This window comes from Sceloporus undulatus, chromosome 1, assembly GCF_019175285.1.
Source record: "Sceloporus undulatus isolate JIND9_A2432 ecotype Alabama chromosome 1, SceUnd_v1.1, whole genome shotgun sequence".
In the NCBI taxonomy this organism is placed as follows: domain Eukaryota; kingdom Metazoa; phylum Chordata; class Lepidosauria; order Squamata; family Phrynosomatidae; genus Sceloporus; species Sceloporus undulatus.
Window position 1 is genome coordinate 46,534,180 of NC_056522.1, and position 18,011 is coordinate 46,552,190.

An 18,011-nucleotide genomic window follows, 5' to 3' on the forward strand; every position below is an offset into this window, starting at 1 on the left:
AATTTAAACTGTTGAATGTGGCCTTAAACTCCATCCAGGTGCGGGCATTGGGGGAGGGGAGGCGGACTACACGAGTGACAACGTGCAAGTGCGCGGTTCTGCCTTTCTGGCGCTTTCCCATGGGCAAGACTGGAGCACTCAGAAGAGTGAAGTTCCCCGAGAAGGACCTCGGGCCTAACCCACCTGGAAGTGCAGGTCCTTCCACTGGTAGCGATGCTGTTCACAAGCCCAGAAATTCCTGGAGGGCGCTCCCACCCGTGGAAAGGCCCCTGGCGGGCATCACTCGGGGCCAGGGGCGGCCCCACAGGAAACCTAAGGGGGGGACACCACTGCTCCCCAAAACATTCCTTTGAGGAAGGGGGGGATGTGGCATTAGCCTGTCCCTATAAAAATGATGAACAGATTGGTGTGAGTGTGCGAAGGCTCATGGGAGGAGAAAGGAGAAGTCTCCAGGTTTTTAAATGTTCACATCTACCAATTTTCACTTTAACCACATGTAAATAGTTTAGGTGGATAGATCTGATATTATAATTTAAAGGTACAATTTTATTTGCTAAATGTTTATATCACATTCTTGCTGGTTAAATGGGAATTATATTCTGAATATATTAATACAAAAAACATAGCTAGAATTCTATGGTGTTGTATTGGAGGAGTCAGTGGGGAGGTTTGGCATCACTAGTTATCATATAGGGTGACACCAACCCTATGCTGTCACTGGAGCCTGGACTCCTCAGGACTTGTTGAACCAAGGCTGGTAGCCCAAAGCATCCAGGACAATGGATGGTCCCTTTGGTCCACCAGCTCTCAACAGCAAGTAAGATCTGAGCTTTCTGTTCCATAGCAGCCTGATCTACTCGTGGGCACCATTGGCCAGGCATCTCTCTAAGTCTGGGGGAGTAACAGCATGCTTACTGCACTGGGGTGGACCAACCATCGAATGCCTAGGTCATTGAAGATCATGCTCTTCCACAGTTGTGAGATCTTTACAGTACTCACCACTCTAAACAGGATATCTACTGGGAAAGAGAGAGGGCTTCATGGCGACTTCATCCAAGTGCTGAAACACACACTCTCTTCTTAGAGAGACTTGACTAGCCCCTTGATGGTGTTTGTTTTGACCGGACTTTGGGAACCGATTGTTTATGGGGAAAGTTTTAATAAGTGCATATTGTCTCTATCCTTGCTTTTTTAATGGGTGCTCCATATCTTCTCTCTGTTTTTAAATTGCTGTTAATTGATACATGATTGTATTTTTACTTGTTTGTTTTAGTCATTGACAGATTTTTAGCTGTATCTGTTTGTTTTTCTACACTGGTTGAGTCCAAGGGCTGGAGAAAAGTGGGTAGTGGTGCGGTGGTGGTGAACTTACCCCACTTCTCCACCACCTCTTCCTCCTCCTTGCTCTCTTTTGTTCAAATCGTTATGTCTGGCATGTTATGTTGATTATTTTCAGTTGAACCTTAAATTACACATAGGTTTTTACACATCACCATTCCAACTTTTTTTAGGCCCAACATTCTTTGTGGATGGCAATCATACTTTTTTGAATAAATTCCTATGTGTCATTGCAGACCCTTTATCATGTCATTTATTTCATTGTTTGTGCAGTCTTTCTGCAGTGAAACTAGTATACAGATGGTTTATAGATGGTGACAATACTGGAGAACTTCATACCGAGAACTGAAGACAAGGGGGGGGGGATTATAAAATTACTGAGACTTGTAACTTGAGATCAGAATCTGTAAGAAAAGAAAACAACTGTGACTTCGTATGACATGTGCTCTGGGAGCAATTCTAACTGAACTGATGGGGAAATTCTTTAATGAATCTCCATAGATGGTTTTTGCGATATATCAAGTCACCGTCAATCTTTTGCACTCCCTGAATTTCATAAGGTTTTCTTAGCAAAGACTATCAGGAGGTGATTTTGCCAGTTCCTCCCTCTGAAATACCACCCACCGACTGGGTATATTAGTAGGCTCCCATCCAAATACTAACCAGAGGTGCCTTGTTTAGGTTCATTATCATGCAGGACCTGGAGCCTTTAAGATATTTAAGCCCTTATAGATAGTTCAGATACCACCAATACAAACAGCAACCTCTACTCTTCACTTGAACTCTTCTCACATATCCAACATTATCCACCTCCATTCCGATTCTTGCACATGATTCATGGTCCAGCTCGTCCACACCTGATAGATTGTGAAACCAATATATAATATAAATATGTTTGCAAAGGTATGGGTCAAGTATACTTAAGACATACTTGCATTCTAAAAATGACCACATTCACTCTTCCTTTTGCATTTAGAAATTTAGGAAGTTTTAGGAAAAACCTAGCACTATTTTAAAAAGCGAAAACGGGGGAAAAGATTGGAAGCTTTCAGAAGACACATTGGCTGGCAGTCATCCAAGCTAGGGAAAGCTGTGTGTATGATACTCTAGGCAAAATGCCCAACTCCCCAATGGATTCTGGCGGAAGGGGCTGGCTAGGGGCGGGTGCCAAGCTGGGCAACAGGGAAGAAAAAGAGACAGGCCTTGCTTGCCAGCATGAAGCCACGAAGCAAGGTAGCAAGATGAAAGCATAGCACAATTAATGACAGAACAAAGGATGCATCTGGAGTGTGCCTAACACTACGAACAGGGTGATTTCAACTGTACTCAATGACTCGTACAAGTCTTCATGTATAAAGGGTACTTTGCAGGCCTCCTTCATGTGTCATTTCAATAATCTTATGAGTTAGGTTAGGCTTAGAAGCGAGGCAGTGTATTTCTATGGTAGTCACCCAGTGAGACCTGTTCAAACATTGAAAGAGAGGGGGAAGAAAAAGTGCAAGTGAAACAACTTCTATTTCTCAGCTTCTTCTGCATCCAAAAATGACTGAGCACAAGAACTTATTGGAAGCCTTACCTTGCCATCACTCTAGCTCGCCTTTTCCCTCCACAGGCTATGAATGAGCTTCTTACATGTTTATGATTAATGTCAAGTGAAATGACATTATGCTTGGTAAAGTTAGAGGAGTAAGAAAAAGAGAAAAAGACTATATAGCAGGTGAAGAAGAGGTACAGTTTAATACAAGGATTCCCAGTTGGGGGTAATACCTGGTTAGGTTTTGGAATCACCACCACCATCTCCCATGGAGAAGATGGCAAAAATGCTAACAGGGGACAGAGAAAAAGGCAGAATTACTCACACCCTTCTTTGTCTCAGAGTTCTCCAAAAGGAAAAGGTGTGCTCAATGTGAGGATAGTGGAGCAGAGACAGAAAGGGGAATTTCAGCACAGAATAATGAAGAGATAGTGAGGAATACCTTGTTAATTGAAAGAATTTAAGTCTCTAGAACAGATGAATTACATCCAAGGGATTAAAAAACTGGCAAAGTAATATCGAGCCATTGGCAATAATCTTTGAAAACTCCTGGAGAACAGGAGAAATCCCAGCAGACTGGAGGAGGGCAACTGTTGTCCCACATCTTCAAAAAGGGGAAAAAAGAGGATCCCAACAATTATCATCCAATTAGTCTTACCTCAATACCAGGAAAGATTTTAGAGCAGAAAGATTAAAAGCAAGAGTCTGTGCGCATCTAGAAGACATTCCATAATGACAAAAGTCGACATGGGTTTCAGAGAAAGAAGTCATGCCAGACAAACTTTATCTTTCTTGATACAATTACCAGCTTGTTAGATGAAGGGAATGCTGTGGATATAGTATATCTTGATTTCAGTAAGCCTTTGACAAAGTTCTCCATGACATTCTTGCAAACAAGCTTGTAAAATGTGGGATAGACAAGGCAACTGTTAGGTGATTTGTAACTGGTTGACTGGCCGAACCCAAAGGGTGCTAACAATGGCTCGTTTCATCCTGGAGAGACGTGACCCGTGGGGTCCCCACAGGGCTCTGTCCTGGGGCCCAGTGCTATTCAACATCTTCATCAATGACCGGATAACAGAATTGGGAGCAAACTTATCAATTAGGGGGAATAGCTAATACCCCAGAGGACAGGATCAAAATTCAAAATGACCTGAATAGACTAGAAAGCTGGGCCAAAACTAACAAAATGAAATTCAACCGGAGAATGTAAGGTACTGCACTTAGGGCAGAACAAATGAAGTGCAGAGATATAGGATGGGGGACACCTGGCTGAATGAAACTATGTGTGAAAGGGCAGATCGGAGATATGGTACAAGTAGCCACCAACGTTGAACATCAGTATCAACATGCGATGCGGCAGCTCTAAAGGCCCATGCAATTTTAGGCTTCAATAAAAGTATGAGTTCTAGATCAGAGGAGTAATAGTGCCACTGTATTCTGCTTGGTCGGGCCCACCTGGAATATTGTGTCCAGTTTGGGCACCACAATTCAAAAGGGCATTGAGATACTGGAATGTGTCCAAAGGAGCGCGGCTAAAATTGAGAGTGTCTGGAAACCTGTCCTATGAGGAATGACTTAGGGAGCTGAGGATGTTTAGCCTGGAAAAAAGAAGTTAAGAGTGATAGATAGCCCTGTTTTAATATGAATGGATGTCATATTGAGGAGGGAGCAACTTTTTTTCTGTAGCTTCAGAGAACAGGACCCGAGCGAGTGATGCAAGCTTCAGGAAAAGAGATGTGAGCCACATAGGAGGAACTTCCTGACAAGTAAGGGCTGTTTTGACAGTGGAACAAACTCCTCAGAGTGTAGTGGATCTCCTTCTTTGGAGGTCTTTAACGAGACTGGATGGCCATCTGTCGGGATGCTTGATGATTGGATTTCTTGCAATGGCAGGGGGTTGGACGGATGGCCGTGGGTCTCTTCCAACTACGATTCTATGATTCAATAATTTGGGGAATGGCAGTGTGCTATAATAAGGTTTGAGTGTTGGACTATGATTCGGGAGACCAGGGTTCAATCCCAATTCAGTCATGGAAAGCCATTGATTTACACTGGGCAGGTCACAGTCCCCAGCCTCAGAGGGAGCAATGTTCTCCACAAATCTTGCAAGAAAACCCCATAATAGGTTTTGCCTTAGGGCTATTTATAAGTTGAAAATGACTGACTGAGGGCACAAACGCCACAACAGATTAATCCCTAGAACTTTGTATCTAAGTTTTGTCATGGGATGCATGAATGTCTTCCTAGTAAATTCCCCCAGTCCTTAAATTGAGGTGGATACAGTTTAGAGTAAGGGAATGGGCAAACTGTGGGAGACTGGTGGATGCTTTAGCCCCCAGAAGACCTTGGATGGCCCCAATCCACCCCCCACATCTCCCTTTAAAAATCACCATAATTGCTCCAATCCCCAACACACTTAGAGGAGTAATAGGAGCATCTTCACCACAATTTTCCCCCTCCTTGGGCTGTTTTGACTTTGGAGAGGCCTTATTTTTTTTTTAACAAATGTAGAACTATCATATAGGTACTAGTCATGTTCAAACCACAGCTCATTCTGGTTTTTTCACCAATATTGTAGAGCACCTGGTGTGTTTTCAATCACCGCACCAAACTCTCTATATCATATTATTCCCCGGTGGGATCTGTAGATATTTTTCTCCAGGCCAGGATCACCCCTATCCCATCTAGCACAGAAAAACAAAGTCCATCATATGCCCAGGAGCAAGTGGGGCCAGGCACCATTTGGGAGCGATTTGTATGGTGGGCAATGATTCCTAAGTCTCTCCCAGAAGTCATTTCTTCTCACTTCTGTTTTTAGATTATGTTTTAACTTTTGTATATTTATGTGATTTTCTATTGGATATGTTTTAATGTGTTTTGACTTTTATGGAATTTTATTTTAAATGTTTTATCTCCGTGAGCTGCCTTGTGTCCCTTCAGGGAGAAGGAGGCATATAAATAAACAAAATGAATGAATAACATAATAAACAATTTTTTTAAAAAAAGGCCTTACCAGGACCTAAAAAGGCATGATGGGGCAAAAAAAATGGTAGAAGACCCCTTTCCCCCTGAAGGTCATTTTTTGGGGCAAAAGCAGTGGTAGGACAGTAGTGGTCCATTTATTTCTTTTTTAATTCTTTTGAATGCCGGGGGGAGCGGGGTGGTGGCAGCAGGAAAGACATAAAGATGGCTCTGGGACCCTGCACTTTTCCTACACCTGGTTTAAAGAGAGCGCAGTCTGTCATTTTCCCTGCTCATTGGTTCCCAAGTTCCCAAGCCAGGACAGATAGGATTCTCTTGGTGTACCATCCACCCCGCTGCTCAACAGTCTCCCTCGGGAGCTAGCTGGGGTGGTCTCAGGAGTAGTGTTGGAGTCTCCATTTTGCTGGAGGATTCAAAATACATACCAAGGCTACCACACTCAGGACTCATGGCTACCATGAACCATGGGGGTTGACCAAGGTATCTGGCCCCACTCATGCACTGGACACACTCGAGACCGTTGTTCTGTACAGAGGGGGATGCTGATGGATCTGGGCAATGGAGGAGCTACTCTGCTGTTCTGTTGGCATGGACAGATTATTTCTTTCAGTCGTTTAGACTTGCTGGAACTTAGAAACCTCTACGGTTGGGGGACCTTAAGACAGTCTGCCCAGGAGTTTATGGATCCAAATGGATTCCTGATGTCTCTTGGGGAGTTTCCTACTGCCTTGTCAGTGCATCCTGTAAGGCCTGGTTGTCTCTGGAATGGAGAAATGACCAGAGCAGTTGACACAATCACTCCAAACATCCCATCCTCACAGAGTGGAGCTAAGCAGCCCTTTGATTTTCTAAGTAGCTGGCACAATGAAGCAAACAAGATGGAGACTAGAGTGACACTGGCAGAACCTCAGAATGAATCTGACTGCGAAAATGGGCTAAAATCTACGTGAAGATATATGATGAAGCCATAAAGACAGCAAAAAAAATATTTTTTTTTTTACTAAAACTACCTGTTCAAATTACTGTAATGTGTTTTACATGGGGCTGCCTTTGAAAAGTGCTCAGAAAACTTCAGGCTGGGTCAAAGAGCCTGCAGCCAGGCTGTTTCGAAACTGGCTACAGGGAATAACAACTCCCTTGTTGCAACAGCTCCATTGGTTGCCAGTCTGTTTCGCGGCACATTCAAAAGTGCTAGTTTTGTTACCTATAAACCTTATATGGCTTGGGTCCAGGCTATTTGACAGGACTGTGGCGGGATACAGACGCGCTTTGCGGCGTCTCACGCCGGAACCATTTGCTCCGAGCGGGAGCCGCAGCAGCCAACCACGTTGGCGAGGTGCCCGCTGGCGCATTCGCGACGTTCATAGGCGCAGACACGTCTGGTGAACTATGCGTCCAGTACGTAAACATGGCGGCCCCCATGTGGAAGGTGCACCACCATGTTGTACGTTATTTTATACGTACTAGGGTTAGGGGGTGCGGGAAGCACCGCCCTCCTAACCCTAGTACGTATAGAAGACGTACTATTGGCGGTTTGTTCCCGCCTGTTCTCTCTGTATGAGCACACTGGAGTTTGAGATCATCTGGAGAGGTCCTACTCTGTCCAACACCCTCTCAGGTGGGAACAGACAGGGCCTTCTCGTGGCTGATCCCAAGCTTTGGAACACCCTCCTAGAGAGGCCAAGATGGCACCGTCCCCTACTATCCTTCTGGCACCAGGTAAAGACATTTTTGTGCAGTCCAGTCTTTTTATGCCGATAAGGGCTGGGTTTTTTATGTTTGTACAATATGAAGTTTGTATTTAACATGTTACATTTTAATTATAACTTTTTAACTCTTACAATTGTTTTAATGTTTTATAATTTTTATATTTATATATTTTTTGTTAATGTTAATGTATTGCATTGTTTTATATTGTTCTTCACCGCTTGAGTCCCCTATAGTGGAGAACAAGTTGGGATAATAATAATAATAATATAATAATAATAATAATAATAATAATAATAATAATAATAATAATAATGTGTGCAAATCACACACCCCTGTAATGCTAGCTTTAGAGGAACATCTATCTGTCTGTCTATGCAGAGAACTGGGAAGATTTGAGTTGGGGCTATGGGTGTGGTGGGTGAAGGGAGTACTGTATATACTCGACTATAAGTCGAGACATATTTTCCCCAAAATAGCCTCCAAAATCCTGGGTTGACTTATGCATGGGGCAATAGGTCCTTCGACCAAGCCTCTCCCCAACTGGGCTTTCTCTGCGGGGGAAAGCCCAGTTGGGGACAGGGTTGCAAGAGTGAGCGATCGACCTGGAGTCTCTCCCTAGCTGGGCTTCCTCCGCGGGGGAAAGCCCAGTTGGGGGCAGGCTTGGAAGGGCGAGCACTGTCCCTGGAGTTTCTTCCTAGCTGGGCTTCCTCTGCGGGAGAAAGCCTAGCTGAGAACAGGCTGGGAAGGGCGAGTGATTGCCAGCAGTCTCTCCCCAGTTGGGCTACCCCCTTAAGTCCGATCCTCAACGTATCCACTGGTCATATAAAAATCCACATTTTTGGCCCCAAAAGTTGACCTCGACTTATATACATGGACGACTTAGAGACAAGTACAGTATATACGGTAAGTCATCCTCTCTGCAGCTGTAATGATACTCCCACTCTACCAGTTGATGTTTAAAGAAAGGTAAAAGAAGAGAAGCTTCAACGTCACAGTTTTATGTTTCTTTCATTCCTTGACCAAGATCTTGTACTGAAGAGGTATAGTTTAAGTTTATTCTCTCAGAATGACATTTTGGTTGCACTGTGCCACCATATTACACAATTGTGACATTGCATAGCCTACATTGATGCAGAATATACAATGCAGAATGTGTCACAATGCACAATTCGTGACAGGTAATGCACCACAATGCATAACTCTGCTTTCGTAGCCTTCAGCCTGAATACAGATTTCACATGTCAGCTCCCAAAGTTCAGTTCAGTCTCACGCATAAGGGAATGTGCAGGTGCATAAAACATGAACAGGATGCCAGGGCTGTTATTATCCTTATATATGGGGAAAATGTGAAATATTTCTAGTGACAGAGTACATATATGAGGCTGCAATCAAATATTTGAAAGTAATTACAATGTAGAGAGAAGCATACTTTTTAAAAAAGCAATGTACACATTTATATGGCAGAATGAAACAGAAACAGTCACAAAACTGAAAACATGAATGACAGTAAAAGACTGACCTTTCCCAACTCACAGCTCGGTGCTCATTCCACCCATATTGTGCTGCTCTTCCCAGAGTTTGTTTGCCGCTGTCTCTCATTTCACTGGCCTCATTTGTAGCTTCCTCGTAACTTTCCAATTTTTTGGGGTTCACATAGTGAGGCTATTTAGTACTCAAGAGTAAACTATTTTTCAGCTTAAAAGCAGAAGAGCCATTGAGCACCACTGAGGAGATTACTACACATGGCTTTTAAACCATGATTAGACCTGGAAAAAAGTGGCTTTGGAGATACTTAGCACATGACACCACCTTCTATCTGTACCTGCTGTGTCTAAGCATGGTTAGAGTGTCCCATTTCATTAACAGGGGAAACCCATCAATTACCTCTTGATCACTCTAGATCTCAGGTGCAAAATGTCACTACTGGAGTAGTTGTGATATTGGGAGTCATATGGTGTCAACATCTCCCCCTCTTCCCCTGTCTCCCTCCCCCCTCACTATTCGCAAGTAGCCTTGTCACCTTTATTTATTTATATATTTATTTGTTTATTTTCTATTTATTTTCCTTTCCTTAAATTACATTACTGTAGAAGAGGTCCAGAATTTAATCAAAAAGTTAATATAAAAATAAATTAAAATTGAATCCAAAATCCAAAAGGCATGCTGGTTAGGGCTTAAGGCAGAGAGGAGGGGGTCAAGGGGTGTCAGGAAGAAAGCGTGATGACAGCAGCAGCAGCCCTAGTCATGCAACTGAAAACACATAAAATCATAGAGGGGAAGAAACCACAAGGGCCAACTGTCAGAGTTAGCAGCCAGAATCCCAGACAATCAACCAGTCAGCTTGATTGATATAATCAACAGCACTTTATTGATAGATCCAGAATCAGACATGTGCCTCACTCAGCTTCTTAGCTGAGACTAACCACACCCTCCCAAAGACAAAGTAACAGAATCCCCAAAAGCCAAATCCCCTCCCAAGCAGAAACCCGCCAAGCGAAGCCCCTCCTGGTTCCCACAGAAGTGAAAGCACATTCCCAGCTCTGAGCGCTCGGAGAGCCAGGCCTTCAAGGCCACTAGATAAGACACCTGGCCCTGCTATGCACTAACTATCACTATCTACTCTTCTACTGCAGCTAAAGCCCCATCATCCCCCAACTACTATACTACACTACAAAACACTATCTGGTAGAATACTAACAGGATTCTAACACCAACTAGTCCAATCCCCTGCCTTGCAGGAATAGACAATCAAAGCATCCCTGGCAGATGGCCATCCAGCCTCTGTTTAAAAACCTTTAAAGAAGGAGACCCCACCAGTTTCCAAGGAAGTGTGTTCCACTGTTGAACAGCTCATATTGTCAAGAAGTTCTTCCTACTATTGAGGTAAAATCTCTTTTCCTGGAGTTTGCATCCATTGCTCTGGGACCTATCCTATGGGGCTGCAGAAAATAAAATTGCTCCATCTTCAGACATGTGATATTGACTGCTCTGAATCTGGTATCTTTCAATTTTTAAAACTAATATGATTGCTGTGAGAATAGGGCTCATGTGGCAATGTCCTGAGTCAGTCTAAAGAAAGTTCAGTTGAATTGCTCAGGCTCCAGATAAAGGGAACCAATTCCAAACAAACAAAAAATAAATGGTGGTGCTGCCTGATAACCATATTTTGGACTGCTTGGGCAAAATATTTTGATGCTTGACAAAGAGTTTTCAAATGTAGCTTTTCCTCAGCCAGCATAGTCATTTCCCGTGTTGATTTGGGAAGTTGTAGGTTCCTAAAAGTAATGCTGAAGCTCTGTTTCTAGCCATAGATCAGATCACATCCTCTCTCATGTTAGTAATGGAGGGACACAGACAGACAAACAGACAGACAGACATCACAGGGTCTAATGTGCCCAATGCATGAATGGTCCCAGATATCACTTGGGATGAATTAATAGTTGTTATAGTAGACATTAAGTCATCAGCCAGTCAGTTTACTTCTGCCCGCATCTTCAGGGTATACAAATGGTAAAGTAGCCATTATAATAGTTACATCTATCTGTATTACTATAGCAACGAAATCTAAATGGAGCTGGGTAATTTTATGTGCCAGGTACTGAGCAAATTGTTCACAGTGGGATGTCAAGTGTGCAAAAGACCCCTGACCACTCAAAACAGCTCTGCTGGACAGTTCTCTGTAAATGCAATCTGACGGAGTCAGACTTTTGTTTTGTTTTATTTTGTTTTGTTTTTTGCTGCCTATTGAATTACCATATAGGTAATCTAGTCCATGTTCAATCTGACTAATTCTGGGTTTTTCCACCTATGTTTTAGCCATCTGGTGTGTTTCATTGTCACTAGAGTCTCTATGTTTTAGTAATCCCAGGCAGTAATCTATAGATAGTTTCTCCAGCCCAGGATCACCACTATCCCATCCAGCACAAAAAACAAGTTCCATAGTATGCCCAGGAGCAAGAGTGGGGCCAGGCACCACTTGGGACAGATTTATGTTATGGTAGTAGGCATGAAATCCTGAGTCTCTCCCAACAGAAATGTGGCTGCCTGCAAAGGAATAATTTGGTGATACGAGGCTCACCCCTGCAGAGGTCAAGTTCCTATCCCTCAGCCAAGGCAGATGATGGGGGGGGGGGAGAGAAGGTTCCTGTTTCTGCTGAGATTTTATCAGGTCCTTAGTTTTGTAGAGAGGCACTTACTATTGTGGTTTAAGATTCCCCACTGGAAAAGTATAGGTAGCAGCTGGGTCCTTTCTTCTACTTGTTCCAGTTGTTGTTGCTCTGGTCCTTCTTCTCCTGAAAGCTGTACCCCCCAAAGATCAGAGCTTAGTTATGGGTTTCATGGCCTGGCCACTCTTTTCTAATCTAATCGTTAGGTCAATAGGAGGAATTTCAGTATCAGAGTGCTGCCCTGAATTTTTTTTTTTTAACTGAGTGCTGATCACCTTCACTACAGCAGGCTGCTTTAGGCTGACTGGTGTAGATTCTCCAGAGGATGTACCTGGCCACCTCTTTGTCCTCTCAAAGTTTTAAAAATCACAACTGGTACCTGGGCACAGTAGGAGGGACCAGTTGTATGGAAAAATACATACATGAGCTGCCTTAGTATTCCCTACCTCACAAATGACCAAATATGGTACTACATATTAGTGCTCTCTGGCTTTTTCTTTACTGTTAATTTTTCCAATTCTAGCATCACCTTCCTCATCCTACACCAAGTCACAGCACAATTTCCTTCCTTAATCTGAAATGCACATGGGTTATTCCTGGAACAAATCATAATAGAATTGTCTCTTCTTTGACTCTGATACTTGATTCTCCATGCCTGCTTGTCTCTAGAACTTCTAAAATTGCTCATTGGTTTCACTTCTGTGTTAATTGAAATTGACAAGAACAACACTCTTTGTGAGAACAATTCCTATTTAGGTAATTTAGCAAAGGCCCAAATATCATAATTAGTTTTTCCAGTGGGGGGGACACTAGAATTGTCATTGCATTGGGGGTCACTAGGATTGTCACCCAACACGAAAAAGTTTGGGAAGCGTTGTTGTACACGAATACATCAGAACCAAAATGCCTTGAAAAGAAAAGCAGCTATGCCTTTTACCTACAGCCCTATCCATTAGAATTGGGTTTCTCCAATTAATCCACTAAATCAGTTAAAGCAATTGAAGATGGAAGCCCTAATTACTTTTTTTCCTACTTTTTTATTTTTAAGACCTATATTATCATACATAACAAACACACAATCATAAGCAACAAGCATACAAGAAATATATATACAAACAACAAAATAATACATATATTTTGATATTTCAGACTTCGTAGCGCCTATCTTAAAATTTCCTAGATTTGTCTTATTATCTTTACCTAAGGAAGGAAAGGAAAGGAAACCCTAATTACAAGCATGCCTTCCTTGCTTGAAATGAGGAAGCAATGTTTTCATGCCTTTCAAGTTCTGTAGCAGTGATTAAAAAAAACACCACCCCAAACTTCATAAGAGTTGTGCTGTACTGTTCATGTGAGTTTGATTAAAAGAGCAAAAATAAGCCAGGTGTTACTCTGAAACTGTATAATTAGCCCTTTGTGCCAACTATTTCTTTCTTTTTCTCCTTTCTTTCTTTTCCTCTCCCCCCCCCCTTTCCCAATCCATGGTCACATCATTTAGATCTGCCTCCTTCTCTTTCTTGCTAATTATCATTCAGACTGAGAAAAAAATGTTACCCTGTGCATCCATTTACCTTTTTGATGTTCACATAAGAGAACTCTTGAATTTCAAAGAGCTGGTGGGTATTCGAGAGAAAAATGTGGAAGCTGCTGTGTAATCAACGCTCATTTATGGTTATTCTTGGTGTGATCTCTCTCTTCCCCTCTCCTACATAATTAATCACTTTCCAATGCTGGAGAGTTAACATTTCTATGAGCTCCCCCCTCCCTTGTCCTCCACTTGATTTCAGTATCTGTTACCTCTGACCCTTTGCCCACTTCAGGTTAGTCCTCCCTCACACCAGTAATGTTGCCATAGAGAAATTAAATTTCAAGAATGACCCTGGTCCGAGATTGAGAATCATTTGTCAGTACCAGTAGATAGGAAGCAATAATAAAATCTCTTAAAGACACAGCACATGATCCACCACAACCTTCTTCTGAGCGAATAGGATCTTTTTTGCAGCTCGCAATTACTTTACTTCGGAATAAATTAACATTATGTTCAGCTCAAAGTTTCTCTGAATGTTTCTTTCAAGTACTGACAAAATCCTCAGAGCTGCAGAATCAAATATGCTGTGATCTGGCATATCAAACCAGGGATATTTCCACTACATAGCACTATAACTCTATAACTGCTGCTATTTTATACTTTTATCATTCTTTTCCACAAGTCACCAGTTTGGTTAACAACAAATAAGTTTGAAAGATGAGCAGTGACATAATAGCATAAAAATGAACAGAAACCCATATGAAAATGCAAATCCAACATTAAAACCATTCAAAATAATTTCAAGCTGACAAAGATATGTCTTAATCTCAATGCATTAAAATTCCATTCAGAATACATGTACATATTCTATCATTTGCTCCTGAAAACGTTTTCTTTTTCTGGCAAGGAAGAAGACAAAAGTAGTAGGAACTCATGGAATAGGTACAAATGGAATGCAATGATAGCTTGGGTCCTTGCACTCTGTACAGTTATAGCACAATGATTCTACTTTAACTGTCATGGCAACATGCTGTGGAATTGTGGAATTTGAAATTTAGGGAGCAATATTATATTTTTCAGCCAGAATGTTCTATTGACTCACCAAAATAAAAAATCCTATGATTCCATAGGCTGGAGCCATGCCAGTTAAAGTGGAATCACAATGCAATGGTTTTTTTAATGTGAAAGGGGCCATGGACCACCTGTAAAATTCTATGCATGGGACAAGGCAATGAGACAGTAAAAGCCTCATCTGGACATATCAAAAGTGAAGGAGGCTGCTACTGTGCAGGAAAAAAAGAAGTAAAAGAGTAGTATAACTGGAAAGCTGGAGCAGAATTTGAAAGAGTTCTGCATAGAATATTTGAGAGAACTGTCCTAACTGCACTGAGCTAAAACAAGTGGAACACATATCTAATTTATCCCACAGTGAGGCATAGTGTCCATGAGTGATTCCAGAAGGTTGAAGAGAGCAGGGTTATGCAGTATGTGCAGAAGCAATAACCAGCACAAGTTAAAAGAAGAGCTGGTGTCTATGAACCTCTCTCTCAATACACTCTCCCTATCCACACTAAGAAAGCTGGCAAAACTTGGAGCATGGGGAAAATGCAGTGCAAAATGTTGGAAGGTGAAAGGTTAAGGGCACCTTCACACAGGTCTGCATTTGCCTTCACACTGGCTGTCATATCTCCAGTGCTGATTTGTTTGGTTTTCCATCCCTAAAAAGCAAAAGCTGTTTCCCAGAAACCTGGTTTGTTTAAATGCTTCAACGGGGGCTGATTTGTTGTTGTTGTTGTTGTGTGCCTTCAAGTTACTTCCAACTAATGGTGCCCCTAAAGTAAACCTATGATGGGGTTTTCTTAGCAAGATTAGTTCAGAGGAGGTTTGCCACTGCCTTACTCTGAGGCTGAGAGAGTGTGACTTGCCCAAGTTCACCCAGTGGGTTTAATGGCTGAGAAGAGATTGGATGCTCATCTCCACCATTAAAGTCCAACACTCAAACCACTGTGCCACAATGGCTCTCTCAATGGATCAATGTATTTTTAATTGTCCTACCCCAGTTGTAAAAAATATATTGATCAGTGGCATGCTTACAATCCCATGTGCTGTTCCAGTGGCTCTAGAATGTATTCAGAGATCCCATAAGCAGATGTTCCCCTCTTGTACAGTGTAGGGGGAGCATGCAGAACATTCCCTAGGACAGGGCTAGCAGCTGCTCTCACAAGGAACCATGTGCATAAGGGGACCCTGAGGAGCTTTCAATTCCAACACCTGTTTCCAAGACCAAGGTAGAATCAATGGACTTTCCTCTCTCCCCAGTTGTTATGATGGATGATATGCAGCCAATGTCAGCTGGGATGTTTTGCTCTTTATGGAGTTGTACATGAGATACAAGTATGGCACAGCATTTGTATATATTTAAAATGTCTGTGCAGATGTTTGGGTTGGGTTTTGAGTAGCACAGTTTTGAAACTGGCAAGGCTACAGCCATAATGTTGAATCTTCCACTACATTGTTTGTGTAGGGGCATAGTGTGCAGTTTAGTTTTACATTTTGTTCACTTTCCACAAGAAAAACAAAGTAAACAGGTGTTGTTGTTTTTCTTAGAAAGCTGTACCGTTTTCTGTGAGTGTCGGTTTCAACTGCAAAGCTGTGTCATTTCTCAAACTCTTGTGTAGTTCTCAAAAAGTGTGCAGTTTATGTTGTGCTGGGAACAAAAATTAAAAAGTGCCATTTTTCTTCCCATGTAAGTTTCTCAAGGGGTTGGGCACTCCAAATCCTGCCACATCCAGGAAATTGATGAATTTCTGTTCCATCCCTAGTTCTAATAGTAATAGATTTCCAATGCCTTATCAAGCTTGGCCTTTACTTGCTATCAAATCCATCCTGTTTTTTAATTGTACAGTCATTGCATCAACACCCAGGAAAAAGGTTCTCATTTCTAATTTAATTCTGTTGCCTCATTAACATTTTTTTTATTTTCTTCTTCCACTTTTGCCCCTCCCTTTTTTATTTTTGTTTCCAGGCAATCAGTGCCTGCTAAATATTCTACCAAGCGTGATATTGCTGTCCCATCTCCCTGTTCTGACATACATGGCAGCAGTAATTTGCTGAACTCAGCTTCTGGATTTGGCATTTTTAAAAAAGCCTTCAGAAACAACAAACCTATTAATAATAATAATTAAAAGAGAACTTGACAAGTGAGAACAACAGTTCTAAATTTCATTCTCTGAGTATGTGTGAGGGTGAGAAAGAGAAAAAAAAATACATTGCTTGCCTTTTAATAGACTACTCACACTTGGAGCACCACGCTGAACAAACCTGTTGAAAACACTAACATCCTGTATCACTGATGGATTTTTGTATTTGTTAAATGACCAACACAGCTACCCCTGAATGTATCCTGTTAGTGAGTTACAATAATACAAATCCAACTTACAATATCATAACATACTTTTCTGGTGGATTTCAGAGCCTGGAATTCTTTACTGACTGTAGAATAAACAGCCCCACCCAAACCCACCCTTTAAGTGAAGCATTCCTTCCCAGCACAGTCATTGCCATGTTGTCACAGAATGGCATGATCAGTGGAAATGTGTCCAGCTATTTTCTTGTACCTGGACATGCAGCAAACACATCTGCAAGTACATCCCAAGAACCCCTGGAAATCATATGGGTGTCTGTTGCTTCATGCCTACCTCATGGAAAATACAGCTGGACACATCTCCAACAATATCCCCATTCCTCATTGAGGTGGAAATGGTCATGTAGTAGTGGGGGGCAGATGCATTGTTTAAAAGGGATTGGAAGCGTATTACCAAGAGATATCAGTATTGTTTCCTGATCTCAGCCTGTGTCTTTTTAAAGGTCAAAAGAAAGAGGTTCTGTAATGTCTGTAAGACATTACAGGTGAAAGAGGGGCAACTCACCTTCTATTGACGATGCATGTGTTTGCATGGTGGTGGGAGTGAGACCTCCTCAGGTTTCCTACATATTATATTTTAAAACTGTAAACACAGTAGTAACCAACTCATCTGTAATAACTAATTACTGTTTTAAAATAACTTTCCAAACTTTTATTTCAACCCATTAGAAAAAGATTTCTAATGTAGAAAATCATTTTTTCTCTCAGGAATCAGTTGGGAGACTGTCTAGCAATGTGAAATTAAAGGCTAGCAATGACCTAGAAAGTTTTATATTAAACAGGCCTGCAAAAATTGAAGGTCATAGAAACTTTTTTTAAAAAAAATTTATGCTGGTTTTATAGAAATTTGGCATTATAAATAAAAAATGATTTCAGATTTGCTCCATCATGTTGTTTTTCCCACAACTTGCTTTGACATTTCTATGTAATGTTGTAACATGTGATTGAATGAAATGAACCTATAAAGAGTAAGGAAGGTGTTCAGTCTTCTAACAGACTTTCAAAACATTCTGATTCACTGATATGAAATACAAAAATCGGTTTCAAAAAAGAAATAATCCCCCCAGATCTCTCTTTTAGAATCATCCATCCATGTAAGAGTAGAAACACTTCAACACATGACCTCTAACCTTCCCAGACAACCTATCCTGAATGGCACCATGGCTAAAAGTATAGAAAACTGTTGTCCAGTGGAATCAATAGCACACTTCCTCTATCTGCCTCTTAGCAAGGGTTGTGATGGATGCAATGTCTATTCCAACAGCAGTCTTCAGGCCAGATAGTTCTGGATCTAAAAACTCAATCCAGGAGTTCTTGGAGGCAGTG

At 41.7% G+C, this 18,011-nt stretch overlaps 1 protein-coding gene across 3 annotated transcripts in view; it reads left to right on the plus strand.

Annotated features, from left to right (window-relative positions):
- Window positions 1–18,011, plus strand: part of GALNT14 (polypeptide N-acetylgalactosaminyltransferase 14) — a 384,373-nt gene that overhangs the window by 270,035 nt on the left and 96,327 nt on the right. The gene's annotated exons all lie outside the window — the stretch shown is intronic.